At 48.0% G+C, this 19,842-nt stretch overlaps 1 pseudogene; it reads right to left on the reverse strand.

Annotated features, from left to right (window-relative positions):
- Window positions 1–16,864: 16,864 nt before the first annotated feature.
- Window positions 16,865–18,539, reverse strand: LOC149573685 (18S ribosomal RNA; annotated as a pseudogene).
- Window positions 18,540–19,842: the final 1,303 nt, after the last annotated feature.

Genomic DNA, 19,842 nt, shown 5'->3' on the forward strand with positions numbered 1-19,842 from the left:
GAGGCTCACGGCAACAACCTCTCCTATATAAGCTATTAGTGTGAGGCTCGCTCTGCATTAGAAATCTGTGATAGCACAGACAACTCCCTTAAAAATCCAATTCAATAAAAAATGTGACCAAACAGCCATCCATGACAACGTTTTTGGAGCTCGGCCAGATCAGGTCGGCCAGCATGGCTCGCCCAGATCGGCTCGGCCAAAATGACTCTCCCAGATCAGGTTGGCCAAAATGGCTCACCCAGATTGGCTTAGCTAGCATGGCTCGGCCATAACGGCTCGGCCAGATCAGGTCGGCCAGCGTGGTTTGCCCAGATTGGCTCGGCCAGGCTGGCTCACCCACCATTTTTCAAGCACACTACCTCCCCTATATAAGCTATTAGTGCAAGCCTTACTCTACATCAGAAATGTACATTCAGTGCACAAGTACCTTAAAACCCAATTCAATGAAAAATGTGACCAAACAGCCATCCACGGCACCATTTTCAGAGCTCGCCTAGATCGGCTCGGCCAGAATGGCTCGCCCAGATTGGTTCAGCCAGAACGGCTCGCCCAGATCACCTTGGCCAGCATGGCTTGGCCAGAACGGCTCGCCCAGATCGGCTCGACCAGCATGGCTCACCTAGATTGGCTTGGCCAGGCTGGCTCGCCCACCATTTTTCAAGCACACTACCTCCCCTATATAAGCTATTAGTGCAAGCCTTACTCTACATCAAAAATGTACATTCAGTGCACAAGTACCTTAAAACCCAATTCAATGAAAAATGTGACCAAACAGCCATCCATGACACCATTTTTAGAGCTTGGCCAGATCGGCTCGGCCAGCATGGCTTGCCCAGATCGACTCAGCCAGCATGGCTCGACCAGAATAGCTCGGCTAGATCGGGTCGGCCAGCATGGCTCACCCAGATCGGCTCGGCCAGCATGGCTTGACCAGAATGACTCGGCTAGATCGGGTCAGCCAGCATGGCTCGCCCAGATTGGCTTGGCCAGGCTGGCTCGCCCACCATTTTTCAAGCACACTACCTCCCCTATATAAGCCATTAGTGCAAGCCTTACTCTACATCAGAAATGTACATTCAGTGCACAAGTACCTTAAAACCCAATTCAATCAAAAATGTGACCGAATAGCCATCAACGACCCCATTTTTCATGAGGTTGTCAATGGAGACAAAGATTGACATTGGTTAGGAAATTTGATTGCATCAGTCAGGGGGTAAATTGATCAATTTTTTGAGATGGACTAGAATGGCTCGACGACCATTTTATATCAAAAGCTACTCGATTTGAGAATTATGACTCAAGTAGAATTGCTCGGGTACCCATTTTACGAACTTAAAGAGTCGACTTGGTGGGCCGACGTGGCAAGGTGACTTGATGAAAAAACTTAAAGAGTCAACTTGGTGAGAGTACTTGGTGGGCCGACTTGGCAAGGTGACTTGATGAACTAACTTAAAGAGTCGACTTGGTGGGCCGACCTGGCAGGATAAATCGATGAACGAACTTAGAGAGTCGACTTTGCGAGAGTGCTTGGTGGGTCGAACTGGCGGGGTGACTTGATGAACGAACTTAAAGAGTCAACTTGGTGAGAGAACTTGGTGGGCCGAGCTGGCAGGGTGAATTGGTGAACGAACCTAAAGAGTCAACTTTGTGAGAGTACTTGGTGGGCTGACCTGGCGGGGTGACTTGATGACCGAACCTAAAGGGTCAACTTGGTGAGAGTACTTGGTGGGCCAACCTGGCGGAGTGACTTGATGAACAAACTTAGACAGTCGACTTTGTGAGAGTACTTGGTGGGGTGACTTGATGAACAAACCTAAAGAGTCGACCTGGTGAGAGTACTTGGTGGGCCGACCTGGCGAGGTGACTTGATGAGCCAACTTAAAGAGTCAACTTGGTGAGAGTACTTGGTGGGGTGACCTAGCGGGGTGACTTGATGAATGAACTTAAAGAGTCGACCTTGCAGGCCGACTTGGCAGAGTGACTTCATGAATGAACTTAAAGAGTCCACTTGGTGGGCCGACCTGGCAGGGTGACTTGATGAACGAACTTAAAGAGTCGACTTGGTGAGAGTAATTTGTGGGCTGACCTGGCAGGGTGACTTGATGAATGAACTTAAAGAGTCGACTTGGTGGGGTGACTTGATGAAAACACTTGAAGGGTCAACTTGGTGGGGTGACTCTATGGACGGACCTAAAGAGTTGACTTGGTGAGAGTACTTGGCGGGGTGACTTGATGAAAAGACTTAAAGAGTCGACTTGGTGAGAGTACTTGGTGGGGTGACTTGATGAGCGCACTTGAAGAATCGACTTGGTTAGAGTACTTGGTGGGGTGACTTGATGAACGAACTCAAAGATTCGACTTGCTGAGAGTACTTGGTGGCTCAGCTTGATGAGCAAATTTAAATAGTCCACTTGGTGAGAGTACTTGGTGGGGTGAACTGATGAACGGACTTAAAGAATCGACTTGGTGGGAGTACTTGGTTGGCCGAACTGGTGGGGTGACTTGATGAATGGACATAAAGAGTCGACTTGGTGGGAGTACTTGGTTGGCCGAACTGGTACTTTTTCTAGTGACTTGATGAACGGACTTAAAGAGTCAACTTGGTGGGGTCACTTGATGAAAGGACTTAAAGAGTTGACTTGGTGAGAGTACTCGGTGGGGTGACTTGATGAAAGAACTTAAAGGGTCGACTTGGCGGGGTGACTTGGTGAACAGACCTAAAGAGTTGACTCGGTGAGAGCACATGGTGGGGTGACCTGATGAATGGACTCAAAGAGTCAACTTGGTGAGAGTACTTGGTGGCTCAACTTGATGAGCAGATTCAAAGAGTCCACTTGGTGAGAGTAGTTGCCAGGGTGAACTGATGAATAGACTTAAAGAGTCAACTTGGTGGGAGTACCTGGTGGGGTGACTTGATGAAGGGACATAAAGAGTCAACTTGGTGAGAGTACTTGTTCTGGTGACTTGATGAACGAACTTAAATAGTCGACCTGGTGGGGTGACCTGATGAAAGGACTTAAAGAGTCGACTTGGTGAGAGTACTTGGTGGGGTGACTTGATGAATGCACTTGAAAAATTGACTTGGTTAGAGTACTTGGTGGGGTGACTTGATGAATGGACTCAAAGAGTCGAGTTGGTGAGAGTAATTGGCGGCTCGACTTGATGAGCAGACTTAAAGAGTCAACTTGGTGAGAGTACTTGGCGGGGTGAACTGATGAATGGACTTAAAGTGTCGACTTGGTGGGAGTACCTGGTGGGGTGACTTGATGAAGGGACATAAAGAGTCGACTTGGTGAAAGTACTTGTTCTAGTGACTTCATGAACGGACTTAAATAGTCGACCTGGTGGGGTGACTTGATGAAAGGACTTAAAGAGTCGACTTGGTGAGAGTACTTGGTGGGGTGACTTGATGAATGCACTTGAAAAATCGACTTGGTTAGAGTACTTGGTGGGGTGACTTGATGAATGGACTCAAAGAGTTGAGTTGGTGAGAGTAATTGGTGGCTCGACTTGATGAGCAGACTTAAAGAGTCAACTTGGTGAGAGTACTTGGCGGGGTGAACTGATGAACGGACTTAAAGTGTCAACTTGCTGGGAGTACTTGGTGGGCCGACCTAGTGGGGTGACTTGATGAACAGACTTAAAGAGTCGACTTGGTTAGAGTACTTGTTCTGGTGACTTGATGAATGGACTTGAAGAGTCAACTTGGTGGGGTGACTTGATGAAAGGACTTAAAGAGTCAACTTGGTGAGAGTACTTGGTGGGGCGACTTGATGAACGGACTTAAAGGGTCGACTGGGCGGGGTGACTTGATCAACGCACTTGAAGGGTCGAGTTGGAGGGGTGACTTGATGAACGGACCTAAAGAGTTGACTGGGTGAGAGTACTTGGTGGGGTGACTTGATGAACAGAGTTAAAGAGTCAACTTGGTGAGAGTACTTGGTCGGGTGACTTGATGAACACACTTGAAGAATCGACTTGGTTAGAGTTTTTGGTTTGGTGACTTCATGAATGAACTTAAAGAGTCGACTTGGTTGGCCAACCTGGCAGGGTGACTTGATGAACAAACTTAGAGAGTTGACTTAGTGAGAGTACTTGGTGACTTGGTGGGCCGACCTGACCGGGTGACTTGATGAACGAACTTAAAGAGTCCACTTGGTGGGCCAACCTGGCGGGGTGACTTGATGAATGAACCTAAAGAGTCAACTTGGTGAGATTACTTGGTTGACAGACATAGCAGGGTGATTTGATGAATGAACTTAAAGAGTTGACTTGGTGAGAGTACTTGGTGGGGTGACCTGATGAACGAACCTAAAGAGTAAACTTGGTGGGCCCACCTGGGAGGGTGACTTGATGAACGAACTTAAAGAGTCAACTTGGTGGGCCGACCTGGCAGGGTGACTTGATGAACAAACTTAAAGAGTCAACTTGGTGAGAGTACTTGGTGGGCTGACCTGGCAAGGTGACTTGATGAACTAAATTAAAGAGTCGACTTGGTGAGAGTACTCGGTGGGCTGACCTGGTCACATGACTTGATGAACGAACTTAAAGAGTCGACTTGGTTGGCTGACTTGGCCGGGTGACTTGATGAACAAACTTAAAGAGTCAACTTGGTGGGCCGACCTAGCAGGGTGACTTGGTGAGAGTACTTGGTGGGCTGACCTGGCAAGGTGACTCGATGAACGAACTTAGAGAGTCAACTTTGCGAGAGTACTTGGTGGGTCGAACTGGCGGGGTGACTTGATGAACGAACTTAAAGAGTTGACTTGGTGAGAGAACTTGTTGGACTGAGCTGGTGGGGTGAATTGATGAACGAACCTAAAGAGTCAACTTTGTGAGATTAATTGGTGGGCCGACCTGGCTGGGTGACTTGATGATCGAACTTAAAGGGTCGACTTGGTGAGAGTACTTGGTGGGCCGACCTGGCTGAGCGACTTGATGAACGAACTTAGAGAGTCGACATTGTGAGAGTACTTGGTGGGGTGACTTGATGAAAAAACCTAAAGAGTCAACCCGGTGAGAGTACTTGGTGGGCCGAGCTGGTGAGAGTACTTGGTGGGCCGACTTGGCGGGGTGACTTGATGAGAAAACTTGAAGAGTCGACTTGGTGAGAGTTCTTGGTGGGCTGACCTGGCGGGGTGACTTGATGAACGAACTTAAAGAGTCAACCTTGTGGGCCGACTTGGCAGAGTGACTTCATGAACGAACTTAAAGAGTCCACTTGGTGGGCCGACCTGGCGGGGTGACTTGATGAACAAACTTAAAGAGTCAACTTGGTGAGAGTAATTTGTGGGCTAACTTGGCGGGGTGACTTGATGAATTAACTTAAAGAGTCGACTTGGTGGGGTGACTTGATGAACGCACTTGAAGGGTCGACTTGGTGGGGTGACTCTATGAATGGACCTAAAGAGTTGACTTGGTGAGAGCACTTGGTGGGGTGACTTGATGAACAAACTCAAAGAGTCAACTTGGTGAGAGTACTTGGTGGGGTGACTTGATGAGTGCACTTGAAGAATCAACTTGGTTAGAGTACTTGGTGGGGTGACTTGATGAACGAACTCAAAGAGTCGACTTGCTGAGAGTACTTGGTTGCTCGACTTGATGAGCAGACTTAAAGAGGCCACTTGGTGAGAGTATTTTGCGGGGTGAACCGATGAACGGACTTAAAGAATTTACTTGGTGGGAGTACTTGGTTGGCCGAACTGGTGGGGTGACTTGATGAACGGACATAAAGAGTCGACTTGGTGAGAGTACTTGTACTTGTTCTGGTGACTTGATGAATGGACTTAAAGAGTCAACTTGCTGGGGTGACTTGATGAAAGGACTTAAAGAGTCGACTTGGTGAGAGTACTTGGTCGGGTGACTTGATGAATGCACTTGAAGAATCGACTTGGTTAGAGTACTTGGTGGGGCGACTTGATGAACAAACTTAAAGAGTCGACTTGGTGGGCCGACTTGGCGGGGTGACTTGCCAACCTGGCCGGGTGACTTGATGAATGAACTTAAAGAGTCCGCTTGGTGGGCCGACCTGGCGGGGTGACTTGATGAATGAACCTAAAGAGTCGACTTGGTGAGAGTACTTGGTGAGCAGACATAGCGGGGTGATTTGATGAGCGAACTTAAAGAGTCAACTTGGTGAGAGTACTTGGTGGGGTGACTTGATGAACAAACCTAAAGAGTCAACTTGGTGGGCCGACCTGGCAGGGTGACTTGATGAACGAACCTAAAGAGTCGACTTGGTGGGTCGTACTGGCAGGGTGACTTGATGAACGAACTTAAAGAGTCAACTTGGTGGGCCAACCTGGTAGGGTGACTTGATGAACAAACTTAAAGAGTCGACTTGGTTAGAGTACTTGGTGGGCCGACCTGGTGGGGTGACTTGATGAACAAACCTAAAGAGTTGACTTGGTGAGAGGACTCGGTGGGCTGACCTAGTCACGTGACTTGATGAATGAACATAAAGAGTCGACTTGGTGGGCCGACTTGGCTGGGTGACTTGATGAACAGACTTAAAGAGTCGACTTGGTGGGTCAAACTAGCGGGGTGACTTGGTGAGGGTACTTGGTGGGCTGACCCGGTAGGGTGACTTGATGAACGAACTTAGAGAGTCGACTTTGTGAGAGTACTTGGTGGGTCGAACTGGCGGGGTGACTTGATGATTGACCTTAAAGAGTCAACTTGGTGAGAGAACTTGGTGGGCTGAGCTGGTGGTTTGAGTTGATGAACAAACCTAAAGAGTCAACTTTGTGAGAGAACTTGGTGGGCCGACCTGGTGAGGTGACTTGATGACTGAACTTAAAGGGTCGACTTGGTGAGAGTACTTGGCGGGCTGACCTGGTGGAGCGACTTGATGAACGAACTTAAAGAGTCAACTTGGTGAGAGTACTTGGTGGGGTGACTTGATGAACAAACCTAAAGAGTTGACTTGGTGAGAGCACTCTACAGGCCGACCTAGCGGGGTGACTTGGTCATCAAACTTAAAGAGTCGACTTGGTGAGAGTACTTGGTGGGCTGACCTGGTGGGGTGACTTGATGAACGAACTTAAAGAGTTGACTTGGTGGGCCGACTTGGCAGAGTGACTTCATGAATGAACTTAAAGAGTCCACTTCATGGGCCGACCTGACAGGGTGACTTGATGAACGAAATTAAAGAGTCAACTTGGTGGGGTGACTTGATGAACGCACTTGAAGGGTCAACTTTGTGGGGTGACTCTATGAACAGACCTAAAGAGTTGACTTGGTGAGAGCACTTGGTGGGGTGACTTGATGAACAGACTCAAAGAGTCGACTTGATGAGTGTACTTGGTGGCTCAACTTGATGAGCGCACTTGAAGAATCGACTTGGTCAGAGTACTTGGTGGGGTGACTTGATATACGGACTCAAAGAGTCAACTTGCTGAGAGTACTTGGTGGCTCGACTTGATGAGCAGACTTAAAGAGTCCACTTGGTGAGAGTACTAGGCGGGGTGAACTGATGAACGGACTTAAAGAATCGACTTGGTGGGAGTACTTGGTTGGCCGAACTGGAGGGGTGACTTGATGAATGGACATAAAGAGTTGACTTGGTGAGAGTACTTGTACTAGTTCAGGTGACTTGATGAACGGACTTAAAGAGTTGACCTGGTGGGGTGACTTGATGAAAGGACTTAAGGAGTCGACTTTGTGGGGTGACTTGATGAAAGGACTTAAAGAGTCAACTTGGTGAAAGTACTTGGTGGAGCGACTTGATGAACGGACTTAAAGGGTCGACTTGGTTAGAGTACTTGTTCTGGTGACTTGATGAACGGACTTGAAGAGTCAACTTGGTGGGGTGACTTGATGAAAGGACTTAAAGAGTCGACTTGGTGAGAGTACTTGGTGGGCCGACTTGATGAACGGACTTAAAGGGTCGACTTGGTTAGAGTACTTGTTCTGGTGACTTGATGACCGGACTTAAAGGGTTGACTTGGCGGGGTGACTTGATGAATGGACCTAAAGAGTTGACTTGGTGAGAGTACTTGGTGGGGTGAACTGATGAATAGACTTAAAGAGTTGACTTTGTGGGCCGACCTGGTGGGGTGACTTGATGAATGGACTTATATAGTCGACTTGGTGAGAGTACTTGTTCTGGTGACTTGATGAACGGACTTAAAGAGTTGGCTTGTTGGGGTGACTTGATGAAAGGACTTAAAGAGTCGACTTGGTGGGGTGACTTGATGAACGAACTTAAAGGGTCGACTTTGCGAGGTGACTTGATGAATAGACCTAAAGAGTTGACTTGGTGAGAGTAGTCGGTGGGGTGACCCAATGAACAGACTTAGAGAGTCGACTTGGTGGGCCGACCTGGTTGGGTGACTTCGTGAATGGACTTAAAGAGTCAACTTGGTGGGAGTACTTGGTGGGGTGACTTGACGAACGAACTTCAAGGGTTGACTTGGCGAGGTCACTTGATGAACGATCCTAAATAGTTGACTTGGTGAGAGTACTTGATGTGGTGACTTGATGAATAGACTTAAAGAGTCGAATTGGTGAGAGTACTTGGTGGGGTGACTTGATGAATGCACTTGAAGAGTCGACTTGGTGGGGTGACTTTATGAACAGACCTAAAGAGTTGACCTGGTGAGAGTACTTGGTGGGGTGACTTGATGAACATAATTAAAGAGTCGACTTGGTGAGAGTACTTCGTTGGGTGACTTGATGAACGCACTTGAAGAATCGACTAGGTTAGAGTACTTTGTGGGGTGACTTGATGAACGAACTTAAAGATTCGACTTGGTGGGCTGACCTAGCGGGGTGACTTGATGAACGAACTTAGAGAGTCGACTTAGTGAGAGTACTTGGTGACTTGGTGGGCTGACCTGGCCGGGTGACTTGATGAAAAAACTTAAAGATTCAACTTGGTGAGAGTACTCGGTGGGCTGACCTAGTCACATGGGTTGAACTAACGGGGTGACTTGGTGAGAGTACTTGGTGGGCTAACCTAGCAGGGTGACTTGATGAACGAACTTAGAGAGTTGACTTTGTGAGAGTACTTGGTGGGTCAAACTAGCGGGATGACTTGATGAACGAACTTAAAGAGTCGACCTGGTGAGAGAACTTGGTGGGCCGAGCTGGTGGGGTGAATTGATGAACGAACCTAAAGAGTCGACTTTGTGAGAGTACTTGGTGGGCCGACCTGGCTAGGTGACTTGATGATCGAACATAAAGGGTCGACTTGGTGGGCCAACCTGGCGGAGCGACTTGATGACTGAACTTAGAGAGTCAACTTTGTGAGAGTACTTGGTGGGGTGACTTGATGAACAAACCTAAAGTGTCGACCTGGTGAGAGTACTTGGTGGGCCGACCTGGTGGGGTGACTTGATGGGCAAACTTAAAGAGTCGACTTGGTGAGAGTACTTGGTGGGGTGACCTGGCAGGGTGACTTGATGAACGAACTTAAGGATTCGACCTTGTAGGCTGAGTTGGCAGAGTGACTTCATGAATGAACTTAAATAGTCCACTTGGTGGGCTGACCTGGCAGGGTGACTTGATGAACGAACTTAAAGAGTCGACTTGGTGAGAGTAATTTGTGGGCTGACCTGGTGGGGTGACTTGATGAATGAACTTAAAGAGTCGACTTGGTGGGGTGACTTGATGAACACACTTGAAGGGTCGACTTGGTGGGGTGACTCTATGAACGGACCTAAAGAGTTGACTTGGTGAGAGTACTTGGTGGGGAGACTTGATGAAAGGACTTAAAGAGTCAACTTGGTGAGAGTACTTGGTGGGGAAACTTGATGAACACACTTGAAGAATCGACTTGGTTAGAGTACTTGGTAGGGCGACTTGAAGAATAGACTCAAAGAGTCGACTTGGTGAGAGTACTTGGCGGGGTGAACTGATGAACAGACTTAAATTGTCAACTTGGTAGGCCAACCTAGTGGGGTGACTTTATGAACGGACATAAAGAGTCGACTTGGTTAGAGAACTTGTTCTGGTGACTTGATGAACAGACTTGAAGAGTTGACTTGGTGGGGTGACTTGGTGAGAGTACTTGGAGGGGCAACTTGATGAACGGACTTAAAGGGTCGACTTGGTGGGGTGAATTGATGAACGGACCTAAGGAGTTGACTTGGTGAGAGTACTTGGTGGGGTGAACTGTTGAACGGACTTAAAGAGTCGACTTGGTGGGCTGACCTGGTGGGGTGACTTGATGAACGAACTTATAGAGTCGACTTGGTGAGAGTAGTTGTTCTGGTGACTTGATGAACGGACTTGAAGAGTCGGCTTGGTGGGGTGACTTGATGAAAGGACTTAAAGAGTCGACTTGGTGGGGTGACTTGATGAACGAACTTAAAGGGTCAACTTTGAGGGGTGACTCGATGAACGGACCTAAAGAGTTGACTTGGTGAGAGTACTCGGTGGGGTGACCTAATGAACAGACTTAGAGAGTCGACTTGGTGAGAGCACTTGGTGGGCCGACCTAGTTGGGTGACTTCGTGAACTGACTTAAAGAATCAACTTGGTGGGGTGACTTGACGAATGGACTTCAAGGGTCGACTTGGCAAGGTGACTTGATGAACGGTCCTAAAGAGTTAACTTGGTGAGAGTACTTGGTGTGGTGACTTGATGAATAGACTTAAAGAGTCAAATTGGTGAGAGTACTTGGTGGGGTGACTTGATGAAAATAGTTAAAGAGTCGACTTGGTGAGAGTACTTGGTCGGGTGACTTGATGAACGCACTTGAAGAATCAACTTGGTTAGAGTACTTGGTGGGGTGACTTGATGAATGAACTTAAAGATTCGACTTGGTGGGCCAACCTGGCAGGGTGACTTGATGAACGAACTTAGAGAGTCGACTTGGTGAGAGTACTTGATGACTTGGTGGGCTGACTTGGCCGGGTGACTTGATGAACAAACTTAAAGAGTCGACTTGGTGAGAGTACTTGGTGGGCTGACCTGGTCACGTGACTTGATGAAAAAACTTAAAGAGTCGACTTGGTGGGCCGACTTGGCCGGGTGACTTGATGAACGAACTAAAAGAGTCAACTTGGTGGGTCGAACTAGTGGGGTGACTTGGTGGGTTGACCTGGGAGGGTGACTTGATGAAGAAACCTAGAGAGTCGACTTTGTGAGAGTACTTGGTGTGGTGACTTGATGAATAGACTTAAAGAGTCGAATTGGTGAGAGTACTTGGTGGGGTGACTTGATGAACATAGTTTAAGAGTCGACTTGGTGAGAGTACTTGTTCGGGTGACTTGATGAACGCACTTGAAGAATCAACTTGGTTAGAGTACTTGGTGGGGTGACTTGATGAACGAACTTAAAGATTCGACTTGGTGGGCCGACCTGGCGGGGTGACTTGATGAACGAACTTAGAGAGTTGACTTGGTGAGAGTACTTGATGACTTGGTGGGCCGACCTGGCCGGGTGACTTGATGAACAAACTTAAAGAGTCGACTTGGTGAGAGTACTTGGTGGGCTGACTTGGTCACGTGACTTGATGAAAAAACTTAAAGAGTCGACTTGGTGGGCCAACTTGGCTGGGTGACTTGATGAACGAACTTAAAGAGTCAACTTGGTGGGTCGAACTAGTGGGGTGACTTGGTGGGCTGACCTGGGAGGGTGACTTGATGAACAAACCTAGAGAGTCGACTTTGTGAGAGTACTTTGTGGGTCAAACTGGCGGGGTGACTTGATGAACGAACTTAAAAAGTCAAATTCGTGAGAGAACTTGGTGGGCTGAGCTGGCAGGGTGAATTGATGAACGAACCTAAAGAGTCAACTTTGTGAGAGTACTTGGTGGGCCAACCTAGCGGGGTGACTTGATGACCAAACTTAAAGGGTCGACTTGGTGAGAGTACTTGGCGGGCCGACTTGGCAGAGTGACTTGATGAATGAGTCAACTTGGTGAGAGTACTTGGTGGGGTGACTTGATGAACAAACCTAAAGAGTTGACCTGGTGAGAGTACTTGGTGGGCTGACCTGGTGGGGTGACTTGATGGGAAAACTTAAAGAGTCGACTTGGTGAGAGTACTTGGTGGGGTGACCTGGCGAGGTGACTTGATGAACGAACTTAAAGAGTCGACCTTGTGGGCTGACTTGGCAGAGTGACTTCATGAACGAACTTAAAGAGTCCACTTGGTGGGCCGACCTGGTGGGGTGACTTGATGAACAAACTTAAAGAGTCGACTTGGTGAGAGTAATTTGTGGGCTTACCTGGCGGGGTGACTTGATGAATGAACTTAAAGAGTCAACTTGGTGGGGTGACTTGATGAACGCACTTGAAGTGTTGACTTGGTGGAGTGACTCTATGAATGGTCCTAAAGAGTTGACTTGGTGAGAGTACTTGGTGGGGTGACTTGATGAAAGAACTTAAAGAGTCGACTTGGTGAGAGTACTCGGTGGGGCGACGTGATGAATGCACTTGAAGAATCGACTTGGTTAGAGTACTTGGTGGGGTGACTTGATGAACGGACTCAAACAGTCGACTTGGTGAGAGCACTTGGCGGGGTGAACTGATAAACAGACTTAAAGAGTCAACTTGGTGGGCCGACCTGGTGGGGTGACTTTATGGACAGACTTAAAGAGTCGACTTGGTTAGAGTACTTGTTCTGGTGACTTGATGAACAGACTTGAAGAGTCAACTTGGTGGGGTGACTTGATGAATGGACCTAAGGAGTTGACTTGGTGAGAGTACTTGGCGATGTGAACTGATGAATGGACTTAAAGAGTCAACTTGGTGGGCCAACCTTGTGGGGTGACTTGATGAACAGACTTATAGAGTCGACTTGGTGAGAGTAGTTGTTCTGGTGACTTGATGAATGGACTTGAAGAGTCAGCTTGGTGGGGTGACTTGATGAAAGGACTTAAAGAGTTGACTTGGTGGGGTGACTTGATGAAAGAACTTAAAGGGTCAACCTTGCGGGGTGACTCGATGAACAGACCTAAAGAGTTGACTTGGCGAGAGTACTCGGTGGGGTGACCTGATGAACAGACTTAGAGAGTTGACTTGGTGAGAGTACTTGGTGGGCTGACCTGGTTGGGTGACTTCATGAACTGACTTAAAGAGTCAACTTGGTGGGGTGACTTGATGAATGGACTTCAAGGGTCGACTTGGCAAGGTGACTTGATGAATGGTCCTAAAGAGTTGACTTGGTGAGAGTACTTGGTGTGGTGACTTGATGAACAGACTTAAAGAGTCAAATTGGTGAGAGTACTTGGTGGGGTGACTTGATGAACATAATTAGAGAGTCGACTTGGTGAGAGTTCTTGGTCGAGTGACTTGATGAACGCACTTGAAGAATCAACTTGGTTAGAGTACTTGGTGGGGTGACTTGATGAATGAACTTAAAGATTTGACTTGGTGGGCTGACCTGGCAGGGTGACTTGATGAAAGAACTTAGAGAGTCGACTTGGTGAGAGTACTTAGTGACTTGGTGGGCCGACCTGGCTAGGTGACTTGATGAACAAACATAAAGAGTCGACTTGGTGGGTCGAACTAGCGGGGTGACTTTTTGGGCTAACCTGGCAGGGTGACTTGATGAACGAACCTAGAGAGTCGACTTTGTGAGAGTACTTGGTGGGTCGAACTAGCGAGGTGACTTGATGAACGAACTTAAAGAGTCAACCTGGTGAGAGAACTTGGTGGGTCAAGCTGGCAGGGTGAATTGATGAACGAACCTAAAGAGTCAACTTTGTGAGAGTACTTGGTGGGCCGACCTGGCCGGGTAACTTGATGACCAAACTTAAAGGGTCAACTTGGTGAGAGTACTTGGAGGGCCGACCTGGCAGAGCAACTTGATAAACGAGTCGACTTGGTGAGAGTACTTGGTGGGTTGACTCGATGAACAAACCTAAAGAGTCGACCTGGTGAGAGTACTTGGTGGGCCGACCTGGCGGGGTGACTTGATGGGCAAACTTAAAGAGTCGACTTGGTGATAGTACTTGGTGGGGTGACCTGGTGGGGTGACTTGATGAACGAAATTAAAGAGTTAACCTTGTGGGCCGACTTGGCAGAGTGACTTCATGAACAAACTTAAAGAGTCCACTTGGTGGGCCGACTTGGCGGGGTGACTTGATGAACGAACTTAAAGAGTCAACTTGGTGAGAGTAATTTGTGGGCTGACCTGGCAGGGTGACTTGATGAATGAACTTAAAGAGTCGACTTGGTGGGGTGACTTGATGAATGCAGTTGAAGGGTCGACTTGGTGGGGTGACTCTATGAACGGACCTAAAGAGTTGACTTGGTGAGAGTACTTGGTGGGGTGACTTGATGAAAGGACTTAAAGAGTCGACTTGGTGAGAGTACTTGGTGGGGCAACTTGATGAACACACTTGAAGAATCGACTTGGTTAGAGTACTTGGTGGGGCGACTTGATGAACAGACTCAAAGAGTCAACTTGGTGAGAGTACTTGGTGGCTTGACTTGATGAGTAGACTTAAAGAGTCAACTTGGTGAGAGTGGGCCTAACGGGGCGAGGTGGTGAGTGGGCCTAACGGGGCGAGTTGGTGGGGCGACTTGGCGAGTGGAATTAGAGAGCCAATGTGGTGAGACAACTCGGTGAGTTGGTTCGTTGAGATGACATGGTGAGCTGACTTGGTGAGTTGACCTGGCGAGCGAACTTAAAGAGTCAACTTGGCAATGTACTCGAGTCAACTTGGTGAGGCAACCTGGCAAGCGTGCTCAAAGAGTCAACATGGTGAGGCGACTCATTGAGTCAACATGGTGAGGCAACTCATGGTGAGGAGCTATCCTTGAGGCGACTTGGTGGGCCTACTTGATTAGTCAACTTGGTGAGCCGACCTGACAAGCTGACACGATGAGCAGGCTTAAAGAGGCGATGACTTGGTGGGGTAACTCGGCAAGCCAACTTATCGAGGTGAGATGGTGAGTCAACTTGTTGAGCTAACTTGGTGAGTGCACTTAAAGAGTCAACTTCGTGAGGTGACTCAGCGAGTTAGCTCGCTGATGTGACTTGGGCGGGCCGACCTGGTGAGCGAACTTAAAGAGGCGACTTGGGCGGGCTGACCTGTTGAGCGAACTTAAAGAGTTGACTTGGAAATGTACTTGAACAATCGACTTGGTGAGCTGACATGGTGAGTTGGCTTAGAGAAGCAACTCGGTGGGGCAACTTGGCAAGCACACTTGTTGGGGCAAGGTGGTAAAACAATTAGGTGATTCGACTTGGTGAGCTGACTTGGTGAGCGAACTTAAGGGGTCGACTTGGTGAGGCAACCTGAATAGTCGACTCGGTGAGCTGACTTGGGGAGCCGACATGGTGAGCGGTCTTAAAGAAGAGGCGACCTTGTGAGGCGAGATGGTAAGTCATCTTGGTGAGCCAGCTTGACGAGCTGTGAGCGGACTTAAAGAGTCAATTCTTGATTTGGCAAAGACCACATGGTCAGATGACTTGGTGAGCCGACCTGGCTAGCAAAATTGGCAAGAAAACTTATAGAATCGACTTGCTATCCCCAGCCAGGATCGCACACCTGGGTCGACCCAACTTGGGTCACCCGACTCCATCGCCCCAGCCTCGGGCGACCCAACTGGGTTGCCAGAGTGGGTCGACAAGGGGAAAAAAAAAAATCATGGGAGGCCCTGTACAACGAAAAGTGCTAAATTTTGGGCATTACAAAAAAAAAAAAACAAGTTACCCGCTTTTGGATCACGCACAAGTTTCAGTTCACGTATTGCCGAGCTGACTCGAGGTGTTACGCCTAGCTTGCCAGATTCGAGGTAGGGTAGCCAAAACGATCCAATTTGAGAATTTTCTTTATAAAAAGAGATCATGATAGGCCCCATAAGGCAAAAAAGAATGAAATTTTGGGAGTTCAAAAAAAAAACGTTACCCAATTTTGGATCGCACATAGGGCTCGAGTCACGTAGCATCGAGGTGCCCTGAGTGACATGATTCAAGTGAAAAGTCGACAGTGGCATGAGTCATGCAAAAACATTGGAGGCCATTAAGGCTTGAGGCACTTCAAGTTGAGGTTGCCGAGGTGGGTCGGGTTGAAAACTTTGGGCGTTAACCAAAAAGAAAAAGTTAACCACTTTTGGATCACGTACATGGCTCGGGGCACTTAGAATCAAGTCGAGCACGGTGACATGAGTCATGCGAAAAATTTGGAGACGACTCAAGTCAGGGCATCTGACTCTATCCGAGTTCAAAACTTTGGGACTTGACAAAAAAAAGAAAAAAGAAAAAGTTACCCGATTTTGGATCACGTAAGTGACTCGGGCCACTCAGAATCAAGGCGAGTGCGGTCACATGAGTCGGGGTAGCTGAGTCGATTTGAAAACTTTGGCCGTTAGCCAAAAAAGGAGTTAATCACTTTTGGATCACATACATGACTTGGGGCGGATAGAATCAAGTCAAGCACGGTGACATTTGTGGTTCAAAAAAATTGCAGGCGATTAAGGCTCGAGGCAATTTGAGTCAGGGTTGCTCACACGATTCGGGTTGAAATCTTTGGGTGTTAACCAAAGAAGGAAGAAGTTAACTGCTTTTGGATCACGTACATGACTTGAGGCACCAAGTTGAGCACGGTGACATGAGTCCTGCAAAAAAAATTGAGGCAATTAAGGCTCGAGGCGATACGAGTCGGGGTTGCCGACACAATTTGGGTTGAAAACTTTGGGCGTTAACCCAAAAAAAGAGTTGACCGCCTTTGGATCATGCACATGACTCGGCGCACTTAGAATCATGTCGAGCACAGTGACATGAGTTGTGCAAAAAAATTGGAGGCAGTTAAGGCTCGACGCAATTCGAGTTGGGGTTCGGTTAGTTGGAGCGATTCGTGTTCGGGTTGCCGACACGGCTCGAGTTGAAAACTTTGGGCATTAACCCCAAAAAGAAAAAATTTGACCTCTTTTGGACCATGTACATGACTCAAGGAACTTAGAATCAAGTCAAGCATGGTGACATGTGTTGTGCAAAAAATTCAGAGGCGATTCGAGTCGGGGTAGCCAACTCGATTTATGTTCAAAACTTTGGGCGTTAACCAAAAAAATAAGTTGATCGATTTTGGATCACGTACATGAGTAAATATGCAAGATTTCCCAAACCTTTTAGGCTAGGGAGAGAAACTCGTTGGTTGCATCAGTGTAGTGCGCATGCGGCCCAGAACATCTAAGGGCATCACAGACCTGTTATTGCCTCAAACTTCCATGGCCTAGGAGGCCATAGTCCCTCTAAGAAGCTAGCCGCGAAGGGGAACCTCCGCGTAGCTAGTTAGCAGGCTGAGGTCTCATTCGTTAATAGAATTAACCAGACAAATCGCTCCACCAACTAAGAACGGCCGTGCACCACCACCCATAGAATCAAGAAAGAGCTCTCAATCTATCAATCCTTACTATGTCTAGACTTGGTAAGTTTCCCCGTGTTGAGTCAAATTAAGCCGTAGGCTCCACTCCTGGTGGTGCCCTTCCATCAATTCCTTTAAGTTTCAGCCTTGCTACCATACTCCCCCCGGAACCCAAACACTCTGATTTCTCAGAAGGTGCTGGCGGAGTCCTTAGAGCAACATCTGCCAATCCCTGGTCGGCATTGTTTATGGTTGAGACTAGGACGGTATCTGATCGTCTTTGAGCCCCCAACTTTCATTCTTGATTAATGAAAACATCCTTGGAAAATGCTTTCTTAGTGGTTTGTCTTCCATAAATCCAAGAATTTCACCTCTGACAATGAAATATGAATGCCCCCGACAGTCCCTATTAATCATTACTCCGGTCCCAAAGGCCAACAGAACAGGACCAGACTCTTATCGCGTTATTCCATGCTAATGTATTCAGAGCATAGGCTTGCTTTGAGCACTCTAATTTTTTCAAAGTAACGGTGTCGGAACCGCGACCTAGCCAATTAAGGCCAGGAACATGCCGCCGGCAGAAGGGACGTGAGGGCTAGTCCACACCCAAAAGGCGGACCAACCGTGATGACCCAAGGTCCAACTATGAGCTTTTTAACTGCAACAACTTAAATATACGTTATTGGAGCTAGAATTACCGCGGCTGCTGGCACCAGACTTGCCCTTCAATCCATCCTCATTAAGGGATTTAGATTGTACTCATTCCAATTACCAGACTTGATGAGCCCAGTATTGTTATTTATTGTCACTACCTCCCCGTGTCAGGATTGGGTAATTTGCACGCCTGCTGCCTTCCTTGGATGTGGTAGCCATTTCTCAGGCTCCCTCTCCAGAATCGAACCCTAATTCTCCGTCACCCGTCACCACCATGGTAGGCCTCTATCCTACCATCAAAATTTGATAGGGCAGAAATTTGAATGAAGCGTCGCCAGCACAAAGGCCGTGCGATCCGTCGAGTTATCATGAATCACTGGAATAGCGGGCGAGCCCATGCCGACCTTTTATCTAATAAATGCATCCCTTCCAAGAGTCAGGATTTGGTGCACGTATTAGCTCTAGAATTACTATGGTTATCTGAGTAGCAAAGTACCATCAAAGAAACTATAACTGATTTAATGAGCCATCCGCAGTTTCACAGTTTGAAATAGTTCATACTTAGACATGCATGGCTTAATGTTTGAGACAAGCATATGACTACTGGCCGGATTGACCAGGTAGCTTCTAACAACGAGGGGGACCCCCAAGACCTACTACAGCCAAGGGATGCTTGCCTTGATGGGAAACTAAAATTTGCATTCGCTCCGTCATGCATCCAAACATAATCCGCCGCACAAGCAACAAGAATGACGTTAAAAGCACATGCAGGACTCACAACGCTCAAAGATTACACACAAGAGGAAAGTGTCCCATCCTCGACTGGAGAGGGCCGAACAGGGAGCCTCAGTTCAGAGGCACCTGGGAAAAACATCCCGTACGGAACCCTTTACCCTCGAACTCGCTGTCACCACTACTCAGAAAGAAGCCTCGAGTCTATACGAGATGCACCGCGCACGTAGCCACCTCAATTGTAAGGCCACTCAGAGACATCCATTTCCCAGGCATATGCCTCCTACACGCCTGTTGAGGTGCACCCATATAGACAAAATCCTTCTTGATCACTAAAAAATTTTTCCCACGATGAAGAACTGGTTGCCAAAGTGCCAACGGAGACCGCCGTGCTGAAGGGTAAAGGGCCATGCCAGTCGAAAACATGGCTGGTTATGCGATTGGCGGGGGCATCACTATGCATATGACCACCTCAATTATAAGGACGCTCAAGGGCATTGTGTATAACACCCCCTCCACACATTTATAGGTGATGAGAGGCCGCCCGCATACATGGACATGTCTAACCTCTGGCAAATTTCTCCTTTCCCAGCACAGCCTCGCTAACCGTTCCCCGTGACACGTGATCTGCTAGCGAAGGTACAGAAAAGTTCCTATGGGTGAACACTCACACTAGCATTGTCGGACAAGCTTTAATCTCATGTGCATGCACATATCGAAGAACTGCACCGCGAGGGAACCCACCTGCGAGCACCCACATCTCGACAAAAAGAATTCATGCAATTTCTTCCCCTAGACAGACACGTTGGACCTGCACTTGTCGGAGCATTGCAAAGACAAGCGCTCTAGTTCACAGGAGCCTTAGAAGAACATCTCGTATGAAACTCGTTCCCCCAAAATGCTCGAATCACAAATGCTCGCAGCATATGCCCCCTACACGCTTTTTGGTGCACCCCATACAAACGGCCATACTTTTACAAGCCCTCCCAGAATTTTGCATCTGAAGAGAGATGAAACACCTTGGGATTTTTTTCCACATGATGCAAACACCAAACGCTATCTTTAGGGGGGAGCTGAAGAAGAGGCGATCACGGACCGAGAACACACTAGCGAATAAATTATGCGGCAACCAAACCTTTCGCTAGCCCCCCTCTCAATCCCAAGGCTCTACCAATCGGCAAAAACTTAGGG

This window comes from Cupressus sempervirens, chromosome 2, assembly GCF_028749045.1.
Source record: "Cupressus sempervirens isolate cs-2001-9-10 chromosome 2, ASM2874904v1, whole genome shotgun sequence".
Classification (NCBI taxonomy): domain Eukaryota; kingdom Viridiplantae; phylum Streptophyta; class Pinopsida; order Cupressales; family Cupressaceae; genus Cupressus; species Cupressus sempervirens.